This window comes from Mustela nigripes, chromosome 7, assembly GCF_022355385.1.
Source record: "Mustela nigripes isolate SB6536 chromosome 7, MUSNIG.SB6536, whole genome shotgun sequence".
Classification (NCBI taxonomy): domain Eukaryota; kingdom Metazoa; phylum Chordata; class Mammalia; order Carnivora; family Mustelidae; genus Mustela; species Mustela nigripes.
The window spans coordinates 11087553-11101185 of record NC_081563.1 but is presented as its reverse complement, the minus strand read 5'-3'; the positions used below and the strand labels follow the sequence as shown (position 1 = coordinate 11101185).

The 13633-nt window shown below is 50.0% G+C and overlaps 1 long non-coding RNA gene across 1 annotated transcript in view; it reads right to left on the bottom strand.

Annotated features, from left to right (window-relative positions):
- LOC132022211 (uncharacterized) overlaps positions 1–12536 on the bottom strand; it is a 34605-nt gene extending 22069 nt beyond the window's left edge. The window contains exons 1-2 of the long non-coding RNA XR_009405544.1: positions 12485–12536; positions 11948–12159 (exon numbers count right to left, since the gene is read on the bottom strand). This is a non-coding gene — a long non-coding RNA (uncharacterized LOC132022211). The remainder of the gene's footprint in view (positions 1–11947; positions 12160–12484) is intronic.
- Positions 12537–13633: the final 1097 nt, after the last annotated feature.

Here is a 13633-nt window from a genome sequence, read left to right as displayed (position 1 = left end):
AGAAGGTGATTTCTCACACTACAAAGTTCTAGGCTATACAGTCGTCCTCTAGTGACTCTGATATGCCCCCTCAAGGCACAGGCACCTGCAAGGAGTCATTGCACATGGACACAGAGAAAGGCAAAAATGCTGGGGAACCTCCGATCTGGGAGAGCCCATGGGTGGGAGCATTTGGAGAAAAGAAGATCAGACAGGCATTATGGAAAACAGCATGGCGGTTCCTCAAAAATTTAAAAATAGAACCACATATGATCCAGCTATGATACTGCAGTACCCACCCAAAGAACCAAAATCACGATCTCACTGCACTCCCGTACTCAATGCAGCATTATTCAGTAAAGCCAAAACATGGAAATAAGCTCAGTGTCCATCAACAGATGCACGGATGAAGAAAACCGGTAGGTGCGTGCGCGCAAACGACAGCGTATTATTCGGTCATAAAAAGAAGGAAATCCTGCCATTGCCAACGGCAGGGATGAACCCAGAGGTCATTAACTGAGATAAGCCAGACAGAGATAGACAAATACCGTATGGTATCACTTAGATGTGGAATCTTTAAAAACTGAGCTGATTTCATAAAAACCGAGAGTAGAATGGTGGTTGCCAGGGGCTGGAGGGTAGAGGTGGGGGACTAGAGAGAAATTGGTCAAAGGGCCCAAACTTGCAGTTACAAGAGTAAGTTATGAGGGTCTAGCAGAGAGTACGAGAACTAGAGTTGACAATGCAGAATCGTATACTCAGAATTTTAGATCTAACCATTCTCACCACACACAGAACAGAGCCAACTGTATAAGGTGATAAACATGTCATTATATTCTTTTTTTTTTTAATATTTATTTATTTAAGAGAGAAAGAAGGGGGCAGGCAGAGGAGGAGTGAAAGAGAGTCTCATGCAGATTCCACACTGAACTCAGAGCCCAATGTAAGGCTCAGTCCCAGGACCCTGAGATCATGACCTGAGCCAAAATCAAGAGTCGGATGCTTAACCAACAGAGCCAACCAGGTGCCCCATGTTAGTTATCTTGATAATGGCAATAATTTGTTGATATACACGTATGCATCACAGCATCAAGTTGTACACTTTAAATATACACAAATAGATTTGTCAACTATTCTTCAATAAAGCTGGAAAAAATACACATCCGTGTCCCTATCCTAGGAGGAAAAAAAAGGGCAGGAGAGAAGAGACCTGAGTTCTAGAATGTTCTGTGACTGCTTTGTAGAGTGGATCTAGACAAGCTCCTTTGCAAAGCTTCCGTGTTCTCATCCTTGAGTGGAGGGATGAACCCCACTCTCACAGCGAGATGATCATAGGAGAACGCACCCGGCAGAGCATTGCACGAGAGAGAGCTCCCCCTGACTCCAGGCCTTTGTAGAGACTGTCTGTCCCTCCATCTTTTTCATCTTTATGAACCTGAAACAGTCTTGCAGTTCGCTCAGGTGTCCTCTCCCCTGGGGTTCCTCTCCTGACCCTTGACCCTTGCAGTGGAAAGTCCCCCTTGAAGGTGGGGACCCTTCTGTGAACACATAGACTCTTCTTACAGGTGGGAGGAACCCCCTTTCTGGACGCAGGCTCTTAACTTGTTCTTTCCAAACTCTGACTTATGGTTAAGGCATTCAGAAAGCAAAAGGAGATGTTTCATTACTAGGATATGGCTCTCCTGAGAGACATGTGCTCAGTCAATCAACAGCAGGCACAAAGATAGTTGAGATCAAGAGGCAAGTGGGCTCCAGTTCGGAACAATGACGAGTACACAAAGTCTGCTCTGTCTCTCCCACTGAACAACTAAGAAACCTGGACAGAATGTATAAAAACATCACACGAGGAGACGCCAAAACTCCTCTCAGTAATAATAGATAGAACCAATAAACAGAAAATCAGCAAGAATGTTGAAAAACTGAACCAGACATCAGCTAGGTGGGTCTAAATGACATTTATAGAGCACTTCACCCAACAGCAGAATACACATTCCTTTCAAGTGTACATGGGACGTCTACCAAGATATAATTTACTCTGGGTCATTAAACAAGAACCTTAACAAATTTAAGAGAACTAAACTTTTGCTGGTATATTCTCTGATCATAATGAAACTAATTAGAAGTCAGTAACAAAGATAACTAGAAAATCTCCAAGTACTTGGAAATTGGACAGTATGTTCCAAATAATCCATGGTCAATGAGGAAGCATCAAGGGAGATTAGAAAATCTTTTGAGGGGCGCCTGGGTGGCTCAGTGGGTTAAAGCCTCTGCCTTCAGCTCAGGTCGTGATCTCAGGGTCCTGGTATTGAGCCACATTGGGCTTTCTGCTCAGTGGGGAGCCTGCTTCCCCCCACCCCCGCCCTCTCTGCATACTTCTGCCTACTTGTGATCTCTGTCTGTCAAATAAATAAATAAAATCTTTTAAAAAAAAAAGAAAAGAAAATCTTTTGAACTGAACATAAAAGGCAACATGTCAAAATCTGTACTAAGCAGCTAAAGCAGTACTTAGAGGAAAACTTAAAGCATTAAAATGTTTGCATGACAGAAAAAGAAAAATCTCAAGTCACAGATCTAAAATCCCACCTTAGGAAACAAGAAAAAAGAAGAGCAAAATAAGCCCAACACAAGCAGGAAAAAGAATATAATAAAGAATAAAAGTCAAAAGACCCAATGGAATTGAAACATAAAGTAATAAGAAAATCTGTTAAAATGAGCTGGGTGTTGAAAAGATCAACAAAATCCATAAGCCTCTACAAAGACTGATAAAGCTAATGAAAGAGAAAGCACAAATTATCAAAATCAGGAATAAAAGAGGGGAAAACACTGGGAGAGCTCAGACATGTGAAAGATAATAAACAAAGAGTACAAATAACTCTAGACACATAAATCTACCACTGGGGGCAGGCATCTGGGTGGCTCAGTCCGTTAAGCACCTGCCTTCAGCTCAGGTTATGATCCCGAGGTCCTGGGATTGAGCCCCACATGGAGCTCCCTGCTCAGCGGGGAGTCTGCTTCTCCCTCTCCATCTGCCTCTCCCCAAGCTCATGCTCTCTCTCTCTCTCTCTCAAATAAATAAATAAAATCTTTTAAAAAATATAATCTATCATGTTAACATTTGAATGAAGAAACACCCCATGATTATATCAACTGATGAAGAAAAAGAATTGGACAAAATGTAAGACCCATTCATTTAAAAACACCTAGCACACTAGAAATAGAAGGAAGTTTCCTCAGTCTGTAAAAGGACATCCACCAAAAGGTAAATGCTATTTGAACCCTAAAGGACAGGGACCGCAGCAGGCTGGAGCTGTGGAAGACACCCAGGGCTGGGGGGACACGCTGAGGGTTAAGGAAATTAAAACAGGTTGGAGAGCTCAGGAAACAGGAGGCCCCATGATGTCAGCTAGAGAGAATGCCCATGGAAGACGTGCTCTGCTGGGTCCCAGAGACCCTCAGAGAGGACATGCCTCCTAGAGCCAGGGGCTTCAGTGTCATCCAGTCCTTGGGACCATCTATAGAGGACGGTGCGACTAGGAGGAGTTATGACCTCCAATCTACAGCCACGGAAGCTGTGGCTCAGCATGGTCATCTTGGACGCTAGCTAAAGTGCCCTCACTGTACATGGCAGAGCTGGGATTTGGGGTTGGGTCCCACCGCTAAGGGCATGCTCATTTCCTCTACAAATTGGTTACCAGATGGGCTACATACAGAATTCTCCAGAGGCATTTTTAGAAATGTAGTGTCCAGAGTCTCATTCTAGACCTTCTAAAAGAGAGTCTCCAGAAATGGGATCTAGAAAGCTACAGTTTCTAAATCTCCAGGCGGAATTCTGAGGTGCCTGGCAGTTTTATAAAGACCCGTAGGAATCACTGTCCTTGGGGCCACTTCCCTCTTGGCCAATTCGTACCTATACCCCAGGATCAAAGCCCGGAACTGCTTTGTTGCTAGTCGTGGATTAAAGATCACACCAGCTTTGCCATGCAGGCCATCGTCTGGGGTTGGGAGAACACATCCAGCATTTATTAGCTATGCAAGTCATTTCATTCTCTAAGTCTTGGTTACTAGATCTGTCAAAAAGCCAAGTAGTATTACTCTTGTGTAGGCATAAGCATCAAATATGATATAGATGCAAAAATCCTTCGCATCACACATTTATCAAGTGGCCCCCTGCCCTGGGCATTGTGGGAGCACTGGCCTACGATGATGATCAGGACACAGTCTCTGTCTTCAGGCCCTTGGTGAGTGGACATTAGACCTCCTCAGAATGATCCAGAAACCCAGGCTCCTTCCAGCCTAGAACTCACTTTCAGCACCGAGCCCCTGGGGGTGTCAGCTTAGGGATAGAGCCTTTAGGACTTCTGTCGCATTTGTTTGATCTTGTTGTGATGACCGAGACTGGCAGGATCACTGACATTCCTTTGGCTGGAAGTCTGTCCTGTGGCACTGGCTCGCTGCAAGAGAGGCATGAAATGTCTGGTCGTGTGCGTAGAGAGAAGAGGGAGCCGCGGCCGCCAGGCCCTGGGAGACAAGATGAGACTCGGGAGAGATGCCATTCGGAAATTCTCTGCATCACCCTTGCACACGCTTCAAATGTCCTGGCGCTCATTTATATATTTTGTTCTTAAGGGGATTGGTATCATGAAATCAAGCCCAATGACATTGCAAAAAGAGGACCAGATTTGGACTTTCCTACAGCAGGAAGAGGAAATACATTTCTCCCAGGCAAGAAAGTTTTCTCTGATCAGCTGGGTGCTTCTCTGAGGGGAGACTTCCCCAGCACCCCAGGCCGTGCGGTTCCTGGGGCAGCCGAAGACATACCCGGGAAGTACCGGGAGCAGATGGCCCCCTGCACCCCCGCCTCCCATCCATCCCTCCCTCCATCTTCACTCACAGCTTGGTCCCAGATGGGTCCCAGGGAACCAAGTCTGAGAAGGGGCACTACGGATCCCCTGAGAGAGAGGAAATCTCTGCCCTCTGTCTCCTCCCTGGAAGGGCTACTGTTGTCATCGCTGATGGGACCCGAGGCAGCCACAGACCGGGAATATGGGACTGAGCTGAGCCACGCCGGTCAACAAAGATAAAGCGGTTATGAGGCTGGACTTCTGAGGCCCTTGAATCTGAATTTGCTCCCCAGCTCTCTCACTTCCTAGCTGGAAATTGTGAACAATTAATTAAACTCTGTAAGTCTCAGTTTTTTAATCCACAAAATGGGTCTCATGTAAGGTTCAAATAAGAAGCTATGTGAAGGCACCGGGGCCTTTAGTACCATTCCTACTGTGGCCTTTTCCTTGCAAACGCTGTGTGTGTTCCTGTGTTCCTTTCTTCCTGTAGTCACTCCCTCGCTTACTGCTTTCTCCGCAGAACTCCTAAGCACTGACCTTGGGCGAGGCCGTATGAGGAATGGTGGGGCCTCCCTCCCAACATAACAGGGGAGCACACGCCTGAATCAATCATTACAACACGGAGCAGTAAGTCTCATAGGGGCAGGGGAGTAAGGTCTCTGCCTAGGGAGGCAGAAGAAGAAGGTCTTGGTCATCTTTAAGCGTGACTAGCTCATGGGGTAGGCAAGCTGTTAGCAGGGCATTCCTGGGCAAAAGAAGATCCAGGGCAAACATATGGAAGCATTAAAATTGCATATGGCATTTTCGAGAAACAGGAAATGTCCCCTTGTGGTGGGGACTGAGGCAGGAGATGAGGTGTTCTGAGACTACAGGGGGCCAGATTACCAGGGACCACATGCTCCATGGAAGGGACTTAGAACCCAAACTGAAGACACGAGCACCACTGAAGGGCGTGAGGCAGGGACGTCTCAGTAAGTTCTTCCTGCAGCCAGAGTGGACACTAGTGCCTACAAGACAAGCCTGGAGACAGAGGACTCTTCAGGGGTCCGTCATTTCAAGGATGGCAGCTGGGGAATGCTGTGGCCCTGGGGATGAAGGGGCATTGAGGGGAACCACATTTCAAGCCAGAGCTATTTTGCCTTCAGCGGCCCCAAAAGTTTCAGCATCACCTTCCCCGGGATAATAACCAGCAACCATGGGATGCTACTCAGAGGTCATCTGTCACCTGATTCAGGTCCCATGATCTCCCTTGACTAAGGCCACTGGTGAACATGCACTTGGAATCCAACAATGCCATGTGAATTCCACACCTTACATGTGATTTCATGAATTTCATGAATTTCACACCTTACACTCAGTTTTCTCCAGGAAGATCATGAAGCAATACTTAAAACCAAGACGTTAAGATCTCAGACTATACATCATCCTTGATCATGGGCACTGACCATTCCTTTTCTCCCACCGAGATGACCCAGCGAGCAGAGGCGTGGATGTCAAACCCAGCCCCCATCAACTCTCTGCTCTCACAAGCTCCAGGACCGTAGATCCCCTGACCTCAGTCTCTGATTTTAAAAAAGCGGGGGTTAGAGTATCTACTCCATGGTTCCATTTAGTCCCACCTAGCCCATGGCCTGATGTGTAACAAATGTTCAGAAATTTTTGTAGCACTGTAACAATGGGCTCTCCCGGCCAGAAAGGACTTTTCTCCATGTGACTTGACTGGGGACCATCAGAGGGCAAATAAATTGCTCCTTAGGGAAGATGGACACATGCAAGCAACCAACTTCTTCTGTGTCCATGTGCAAGGAGCCCTGTGGGTCAGAGGGCTCTTCCAAGCTCTGAGACAGAGCATACGGGACAAGCCCCATTGAGGGACTAGCCCTTTACGGGACAACACCTGCTAAGGGACAAGTCCCCGAAGGCACCAGACCCCGATAGAGCTGCCTCCTGCCTTCCTGGAGAAGTTTCGATCCAACACCCGCCTTCTGGGGAGCAATTTCCCTCCTCCTTCTGGGAAACGAAAAAGCAGCCAGATGCATGCTTCAAAAATAAACCCTGCAAGAGAGAGAAGACTATCATGTGTTTGCTCCCAAGCTGGTCTGAAATATTTGAAATGCGGAGAGACTCAAACTGTCAGGAATCAGCAGAGCTCTTAGGTTTGTTTCAACATTTGGGGTGAGAAACAAAGGGATCTGAATCTCCTCTCTAAAGCTTCCACACAGCATCTGGGATTACCCTAACAATAGGCATGTTTCTCCATCAAAAGAGAAAGTCAGATCAGGCTCCGCAGACAGTAACAGTTTCACTGATTGGACACACCCGCGACCAGCCGAAATCACACAGACAAGGCTGCTGGGCCGTTTAAACGGTTAAGAAGACAGAATCTGCCCTGTGGTCAAATGAAAAGAGATTTTTAAAAACACATCTAACTTAGAGGTTTAGATCAAACACTCCAGAGCCCGACCGCCCAAGTCTGGGGCTCTCGCCCCACCGCTTCCGTGTGACCTTGGGCAAGTGGCTTACCCTCACTAGACCTCTGCAGGCTTCGACAAAATTCACTGAGCAAATATTTGTAAAGCATACTGTCTGGTTTAGAGCAAGGGCTTGTAGGTGCTTGGGAAATAATAAGCAGCACTGAAATTAAAGGTGGATAAAGGCCAGCCTTTTCGAGGTTTTGTCTTGCTGTCACTGGGTCCTTTACATATCCGTCTTAGCAGATCATGAGTATAGATTAACCCTAGGGATCGCTCAAGGTTCTGATGAAGGCCCCCAGCCCCACCCCTGTGAAGGGAGTCTCTAGCTCAACCTTCATTCCTCAGGGGCCTTACTCCTCAACACACAGAGCAGGAGGAGGACTCCTCTTTTCCAATGGAGATTTGTCAAGTTCCTCACTGAGAGGTTCTGATCAAGCAGGTTTTACAATCGGACAAGCCCAGGAACCTCGAGCAGCACACGGGATTCCTTCCCCGTTAGTAGGAATAACAGGGGTTGACTGGCTGCTTTCTTTCGGGCCAGGATTCTAGCTGTTCCTTCTCTCACCCAAGTGTCCAATACCAAAACAGAAGGGAATTTCCTGCACAAAACCTCCCTTAGGAGAGGCAGGACAGTGGGTCCTGGGGAAATCAAGAGAAGCCCATCCTGGGAATTTTATCCTGCCCGGAGCTCCATTCCGATAAAACCTCCTACCGCCACGGCAGCACCTGGCAGAGGCTTCAAATCGTCCCAAATGGTTTAGGCAGGAAAGAATCGCCCAAAGATATTGACGAGCTCGGGTAAGAAGCTTTTCGAGTTTGGGGTTTTTTGGTTTTTTGTTTTTGTTTTTGTTTTTGTTTTTGTTTTTGAGAGAGAGCAAGTGCAAGCTGGAGGGGAGGGGCAGAAGGGCAGGGAGAGAGAATCCCACGCAGACTCCACGTAGAGGGCAGAGCCTGCTTCCGGGTTCCATCTCAGGACCCTGAGATCACCACCGGCCCCAAATCCTAGAGTCAGAGGCTCAGCCAACTGAACCACCCAGGCACCCAGCTTTTTGGATTTTAAATGTATTTTTAAAGACTTTCTCAAAAGGAAGATGCAAATCAGGGTCAGAGCTGGTTGGAAAAGATCGAGATCTTTGGGGGTTTTGGCAGAGGCCGGACTTCAGAGACGTAACTGGGCTGTTTGGAGACATGTGACCTAGCCACGCCCCTGTCTTTAGTCCCCTGACCAGGACAGTTTCCCGTCTGTAAAATGGAGACCACGATAACGCCCATCTCACAACGACACGCGTACAGTGGCTGGAGAGGCTGGAAGATGAAAATCACATGGGGCATGAGGTCCCGGTCACACAGATGACACGCGGAACCAGGCCACGTGGACAAGCCGGCCCCTCAAAGGGACAGACAGAGCCCGTGTCCCTCCTGCTCAGTCCCTGCAGCTGTGTCCCACACCTGCACCATGTGGAGGAGGTGACCTAGTCCCCGGGGACAGCTGAGCTGGACTTCCTCTCCAGAAACCAGAAACACTGGGCAGCTGGCAGGGGTCCCAAGCCGTGTGGGACCTGGCAGAGTGGTTCATTTATGCCAATTACACGGACACCCTGCCTCATGAGCTTAAGGCTCATATGTTGTTTTCTTTTTTTTAATTTAAAGAGGAGGAAGCAGGCTCCCCGCTGAGCAGAGAGCCTGATGTGGGGCTCGATCCCAGGACCCTGGGAATGTGACCTGAGCTGAAGGCAGAGGCTTTAACCCACTGAGCCACCCAGGTGCCCCTCATGTGTTGTTTTCTTTCTGCCCTTTTGGGAAAGCTGAGATGAACTCAATCCAGTCTCTTCATTCATTCATTCATTCATTCCCCAACTGAGCACCTGATACATAACAGGTACCCCAAGGGTATAAAGGAATAAATACCAGCCTGGCTCAGGATTCCAGGGGATCCCAGTCTAGTGGAAAGAGCCAAGCAGGAACACGCGACCCGGGATAGTCCAGTCGAAGTGGACGGGTTTGCAAAGGAGGCGAAGGCATGCGTTCAGGAAGAGGCACTAAACTGGGCTGACAGCACAGAAAAGTGGAGGCAAGAGGCTCCCGGCAGAGGAAGTAAGCTGATCAAACACAGGACAATGAGCGGTGATGGGTCGGGGAGTGCGGGGGGGGGGGGGGGGGCAGGGGTGACAGGGACGGGAATACAAAGCTCGAGAGCTGGAGGAAAGTGCCCCAAAGTTAGGGACCTGCTTGAGATCAAGGACCTGCTAAGCAGTGCTGCAGGGGGGGAGGGGGGAAGCCCCCCCCCCCCCCAGCTCTACCACGGAAGGGCCGGCTTCCCACACTGGCTTCTGCAAATGCTGAAGCACTGGACTGGGCCGATTGTCATTTCCGCAGGCAGCTCTCTCCTCGTCCTCTGCCCCCACCTGCGCCTGGCTGAGAGCCGCCCGGCTTCGCACTCGCCCGCTCTGCACCCCTGGGCTCAGGCCCAGCGCCGCGTGCCCCTGGTCAAGTCACGTTCCTCTGTGACTGTGACGCTGAGTTTTCACATCGTGAAATAGAAACTGTAGCCCACACTATCCTGGGAAAGTCAAGTGCAAGAGAGAAGCCCATTACGAACCGTAGGGGGCCGTCGGGCTGTGAGGAGCTAGAGTAGAGGTCGTGGTTCTCTCTAACCCACGCTGCAAGGTCCAGCACCCGAAACGAGAGACAGCTCTGTCCTCAGGGGACACAGGCCGACCACCCAGGGACCACAGGGCTGCATGGTAAGTGCCCGGACAGAGGGTCCCCAGAGCCGGTCTCAGGCCGTGGGATGCTACAGGAGTCTTGGAAAAGGAGGCACTTACTAAGCTGGGCTCCGAGCGCCCCCAGGAGTCGGGCCCTGAGGAACTGGGGCAGGGTGGCCCAGGCAGAGGACCGTCCCAGCAGGTGGCAGAAGGCTGGTGACACAACCCAAGGAAAACCTGAAGGAAGCAGTCTGCCCGGGAAGAGTCCTCGGGACGTCAGTTTACCAGGCTGGGGAGCTGGGGTTCCTGCCTCCGAGGAAGCACGGGATACCTGACAGCCCCCCTTCAGCCCGCAGGTGCCCCCACGCTTGCCGCGCGGTACTACCCCCCAGGACACCTTCGAGGAGCACTGGGCTGGGACGTCCTTCTGGCCAGCACCTCTTCCTCCCAGGCACGGCTGAGGTGTTTGATAGACGTTGACAGATGAAGAGCGCCGGGAAGGCTTGTGAGCAGTTCCGCCCTTGGGGGGTGGTCACCCACGTGGACGGGAATCAACCAAGCTCAGCTCGGACCCCAAGCAACGTCCGCACAGGCTTTCAGCTCCGTGCACCTGTCTCATCGCACTCCGATTGCATTTCTCTCCTCTCCCCAGGCCCGCCCCTCTCCGAAGCAGCCCAGAGCCCGGATTCCTGTGGACACCCTGCCATCCCCACAGGTCAGCCCCTGACCCTCATCCCAGCTGTAGACCTGCTGTGAAACCACAGTCACCAGCACTTGTCACCAGGCTGGCCGAGTGACCTGGCTCTGTTCCCAGCCAGCACAGCTGGGGAAGAATGAGTCAGCAGGGTCCCGTGTCCGCGACTTGGGGTGGAGCGTGACCCAGAGGCCACAAGAAATAAACGACTTGAGGATGATTCCAGCAGGGAACTCCCTAAAACCTCCAAGTCTCAGGGAGGGGAAAATCTTGAAGGTCTTCTTGCTCACACCCTTGTCAAGGGCTGCAGGACCTCAGACCCTGGGGCCACACTGTATTGTATAACCTTGAGCAAGCTAGCGACTCTCTGTGCCTCGAGGTTCCCGTCTAGAAAATGGGAGTAACCACAGTACCGACCTGAAAGCACTGTAGGGAGAATCAAATGAGTTCATTAATGTCCACATCAATGAAGTGGACATGGCACATGGTAACACCTGGGGAATGTTAGCTGTTGTCACTGTCACCAGTACTGAGAGCATTTCTGGCTCTACCGGAACAACCATCCATACACGAGGCTCTAAGGTGTCTGTCCCCGGGGCTTGCACAAAACTCGAGTACTCCTTCCAGCCCGACAGATAAGAGAGATCTCTCTTCCGGCTCTCTCTCCTCAACTCCGAGGTGAAGCCCCTCGCTTCCTTCTAAAGATCTCCAAAGGCAATGTCTCCGTGTCTCTTTACTGCCCTGGTCTCTGTCTTGTCATGACTTATTACTTTGTCCACCCTCCCCTGAAAAAAAGGGTTCCAAGGATGTCACTGTGGTGTCCGCTGCAACTGTCACCGGGCCCCAGTCCATCCGTTGGTCACAGTCCCTCTGACCCAGCCCCACGTCCCTTTCCTGTCCTCCAAGGGGTAGCACAGGAAGGACACCATCCTTCTGCAGACAGGGTCGGCAGGCCCCTTGTGGACCCAAGAGCCAAACGCTGAGTTCACCCAGGGTGATCGGAGCTATGAGGTCCAAGAACCGATCAGAAAGCTTCAGAGACCAGAGGCAGGTCTGGAAGAACAGAGAGAAAACAGAAGACCTGGGTCCTCCTCCTACTTTGACACTGACTCTAGAGTGTGACCTTGGGTAAGAGACACCCCCTCTGAACTTCCCTCCTTATCTGCTGGGCTTGATAGCTGAGGCTCTGTCTCCCACAGACACTGTCACCCCTCAAATGACTGTTGCCCAGAGCCCTCCATGCATTCTGCTCACCTCAAGGGTTAGGACACACGCAGGTCCCTCTCCCCATCACTGGGGGTGAGAGCACTGCGGAGCTGCATTAGAAACCGCGCCCAGGTGATTCTCTGATGCAGTCAAGGCTAAGGAGCACACATCTGGCAAAGGAAGAATAATTCGGACTGCTTTACGCCTTCTCCGGCTGCTGCTTCACCTTCTGCGACATAAATCTTGTCTCTCCAGCGAGTCTGCAAGTCCCAGGAAGGAAGAAGCCAGGTTTTATGACTCTCTGTCCCTCTAGTGCTCTAAACCCAGAGCCTGACATTTAGGAAGAGCTTGACAAATATTGCTTCACCCTTAATTGATGGACACCATTCAGATTTTCTTATTCAACCCCACGGCTCTATAGCACTGAATGAAGTCTAAGAATTCAGTGACTTCTATTCCAAGGAGGGGAAGGAGGCCTTTCCCCTATTCAAGAGCCCATGGTTAGGACCATGATAGATCCAGGAGGTCTCACGAGTGGGACTAGATTCCCTCCTCCCAGCCCCGCCCAGAGGGAAGTTAGCTTACCCGACCTACATGGCCATCCATCCATCTCTCACCCAGGCCCACGGTCAGCTCCCTAGACAGCTGCCAGGATGACTGTTAACGCCAGACATTTGATTTTCCCCCATGTGATTCTGCTCATGACGTCAACTACAGAAGCCTCATTCCCCTTTGGCTTGGTCTTCCTTTTGTTCTCTATTCAGACTGGCCGGGGAGCCCTTCCTCAGGGTGTGACCTTCTCCCAGGTGGAGGACCATGGCCAAGTCTCAAGGAGGAAGAACACCAGAGGGCAATGCACATCTTGGGATGGTACAGTTCTAAAACAATAGTGGGTATATTAATATTTTCAAAATATATGGCTTTTGGAAAAGGTCATGACAATACACCTTATTTACATAGGAGGTCTCAAGTGTAGAAACTAAATGTGAGCCTGTTGGTTTCCTGTGAACACATCAAGCTTGCCCCTACCTCAGGGCCTTTGCACTTGCTGCCCTCATCGCCCAAGATGCTTTCTCCTCCTACAGCCACATGGCTTATACCCTTACATCCTTTTAGGTTTCTATTCCAATATCGCCTTGGTAGAGAGAGTTCCCATGTCCATACTACACAATAGCAGTCCCCTTCTAGCTCTAAGATGGTCCCTAACCCTCTCGTCCTGCCTTGTTTTCCCCATCTGACATGCCATCAGTGTGTTTATTATTCATTTTCTCCTCTTTTTGTCAGTTTGTTACCTTCCAAGGCACCCAGTGCCAAGCACAGAGCTCGGCTAATCACAGGCACTCGACACAGAGCTAGCAGATGAGTTCCTTAGTAAGGAACTATTTGGGGAACTAGGACACCGGACTAAGTCATTCCAGTGTTTAATCTCAAGTACTTCGATCTGCTCAGTGCTGGGCCCTTGCTCAATCACTCAGGCTTTCTTTCCAGGAAATGTGAGCATTTCTCCTGTCTTCCTGACGCTATAAGCATGAGGGGATTAAATAAAGTAAAATGTATAAGAAAGCCTTTGTACATGTAAAGCAGGCTGATGTGAGAAATGGCGCTGTCACAATGATTAGATATTTTTAATACCTGACTCAAGGAGAACTGAGAATCCAGGCCAAGGACCCTGAGATTAGGAAGGCCCGGAGAGGGACACCGGCTCATCCAGGGCCACCAAGCTTGGCCTGGCAG